Genomic DNA, 2,874 nt, shown 5'->3' with positions numbered 1-2,874 from the left:
GGTTGTAGGTCCTGAACTCTGAGCCTGGGCGCTGACCCTCAGCTCTTCAGCTCAAGGCTAGCATTCTACTGCTTGAGCACAGCGCCACTTCTGGCTTTTTCTGCTTATGTGGTGCTGAGGAATAGAATCCAGGGCCTCATGCATGCAAGGCAAGCACTCAACTGCTGAGCCACCTTCCCAGCCCTGAGAATTGCATACTTTTGTCTCTTTGAGAGGTCTGGAACCAATTTCTTGTGGATGCTGAGGAATGACTTGATTCCCACCATTATTGTACATTGTACCTACGTAATTGCCTCTATTGATAGGTAAGTAACTTGAGGGTCAGGCAAAGCAGGGAAAGGAATGAACTAAGGAGTAGGCTCAGCACTACAACTCCTGTTCTCTGCTGCCATCTAGTGTGCATTTAATTAAACAACAACAACAGCAAAAACCCAATTATTTTTAGCTGCGCCCTGATGCCTTAAACCGGTATATAATTCTAGCTATTTGGGAGGCTGAGATCTGAGGATTAAGTTTTGAAGCCAGCCCAGGCAGAAAAGTCTGTGAGATTCTTTTTATTTTTAAAATTTTTATTATAAAGATGAGGTACAGAAGAGTTAGTTACATAAGGAAGGTAATGAGTACATTTCTTTTTGAACAGTGTTACTCCCCTCCCTGTTTTCTCCTGCTTTCCTTCCCCCACCTCCAGATTCTTTTCTCCAATTAATCAGAAAAAACAAAAAAAATGAAAGTGGAGGTGTGGCTTAAGTAATAAAGTGCTAGGCTTGAGGGGGAAAAGCCAGTGAAAGCTCAAGGCCCTGAGTTCAAGCTCCATAACTGGCAAACAAACAGAAACAATAAACTTAAAATAGATAACTTATTCTCTTTGAAGCATTGTTGTCCCTGATGGTTATCTGTCTTTCCAGTTTGGATTAAGACCTGTCTTGGAGTCCTACATCGATGTCCCTCTACATTGCCTGGCTTCACTGTTTCCTCTGTGTGGGTTTCTAACTCCAGGGTTTGTAAATGCTGGCTGGTGTGGGTGAAGGGACGGCAGTGAGGGAGGCAAGGCCATTTTCTTTGTAGCATGTTGTACTTGAAATGTCTTAGAGGAAATGTCTTAGAGGACTGTAAGTTTCAAGGTATCAGATGCATATCCACTTGAGTTGCTTTTTTTTTTTCTGTTCCTAGAGCTTGAACTGGGGGGGGGGGGGGGGGGGGGGGGGGGGAGTGGGAAGGTGTTCATCTCTGAGCTTTTTGGTGAAGGCTAGCATTCTATCAACCTGAGCTAGCTCTACTTCTCCACTTTTTTAAAGTGTCTATGTGTGATTAATTGGAGATAAAAGTCTCATAGACTTCAGGCTCTGCAGTTGGAGTCTCAACCCTGCCATCTACTCACTGAATAATAGACACTACTTTTCTTTATTTGTATCTGAAAAGGATGACAACATCCAAAATGCAAGCAGCTTAGCAGTGCCTGGCTTGGGAAAGCACTCAGTATATTTTAGGCAGTATTATTGGGGGCTGGGAGAGAAGAAACAGAGACAACATAATTTCATGGGATCACTCAATTTTGTGATTTTTTTTTCTCGGTCGTGGGGCCTGAACTCTGGGCCTAGGCGCTGTCCCTCAGCTCTTCAGCTCAAAGCTAGCACTCTACCACTTGAGCCACAGCACCACTTCCAGCTTTTTCTGCTTATGTGGTGCTGAGTATATTTCTTTTTGGATAATATCACCCCTTCCCTTGCTCTTTCAGCTTTTCCCTCGCTTCTCCACAACTATACAACCATAAGTTGTATAGTTCATTTTCAACATCGTATCCAGTGAATATCACTGTTGCATTTGTTCCCCCTTTGTCCCTCCATTTCTATGCCCCCACTTACCCTTCCAAAGACAAATAAATAAATGAACAAATGAAAGAAAGAAGAAAAAACAGCTTTGAAGGAAAAAAAATCTCGTTTCCATTTCTGAGTTTATTTTGATAAGTATTATTTTATATGATCAGCTGTACACAGAATCATTCAAAAAAATTTTTTTGCAGTAGTCTTCAAATTTTTTTTTTTTGGGTCCAGTCATGGGGCCTGAACTCTGGGCCTGGGCGCTGTCCCTCAGCTCTTCGGCTCAAGGCTAGTGCTCTACCACTAGAGCCACAGCGCCACTTCTGGTTTTTTTTTTTTTTCTGCTTATGTGGTGCTGAGGAATCAAACCCAGGGCCTCATGCATGCAAGGCAAGTGCTCTACCACTGAGCCACTTTCCCAGCCCCACAAACTTTTTTTTTTAATTGTGAAAATACCATATAGAGGGGTTACAGTTACATGGGCAAGGTAATGAGTACATAAAAATATGGAACACTTCACGAATTTGCATGTCATCCTTGCGCAGGGGCCATGCTAATCTTCTCTGTATATGTGCTGCCGAAGCAAGCGCTCTTTCTTTATTTATTTTGCCAGTCCTAGGGCTTGAACTTGGTCGGGTGCTGTCCCTGAGCTGCTTTGTGCTCTAGGCTAGTGCTCTACCATTTGAGCCACAGCCCTACTTCTGGACTTTTCTGATTAGTTTACTGAAGATAATAGTTTCACACATGTTGCTGCCCAGGTTGAGTTCCAACAATGATCCTTAGATCTCAGCCTCCTGAGTAGCTAGGACTACAGGTGTGAGCCATTGGTGCTTGGCTGATCACTCAATTTTTTGTTTTTTTTTGTTTTTGGGTCCGGTCGTGGGGCCTGAATTCTGGGCCTGGGCTCTGTCCCTCAGCTCTTCAGCTCAAGGCTAGCGCTCTACCACTTGAGCCACAACACCACTTCCGGCTTTTTTCTTTTTGCTTATGTGGTGCTGAGGAATCGAACCCAGGGCTTCAAGCATGCAAGGCAAGCACTCTACCACTGAGCCACCTT

At 43.8% G+C, this 2,874-nt stretch overlaps 1 protein-coding gene across 1 annotated transcript in view; it reads left to right on the top strand.

Annotated features, from left to right (window-relative positions):
* The window catches only part of Hapln2 (hyaluronan and proteoglycan link protein 2), a 5,528-nt gene that overhangs the window by 978 nt on the left and 1,676 nt on the right, over positions 1 to 2,874 (top strand). The gene's annotated exons all lie outside the window — the stretch shown is intronic.

The sequence above is a fragment of the Dipodomys ordii genome, unplaced genomic scaffold (genome assembly GCF_000151885.1).
Source record: "Dipodomys ordii isolate 6190 unplaced genomic scaffold, Dord_2.0 Scaffold131, whole genome shotgun sequence".
Classification (NCBI taxonomy): Eukaryota; Metazoa; Chordata; class Mammalia; order Rodentia; family Heteromyidae; genus Dipodomys; species Dipodomys ordii.
This window is presented reverse-complemented; position numbering and strand designations above follow the sequence as displayed.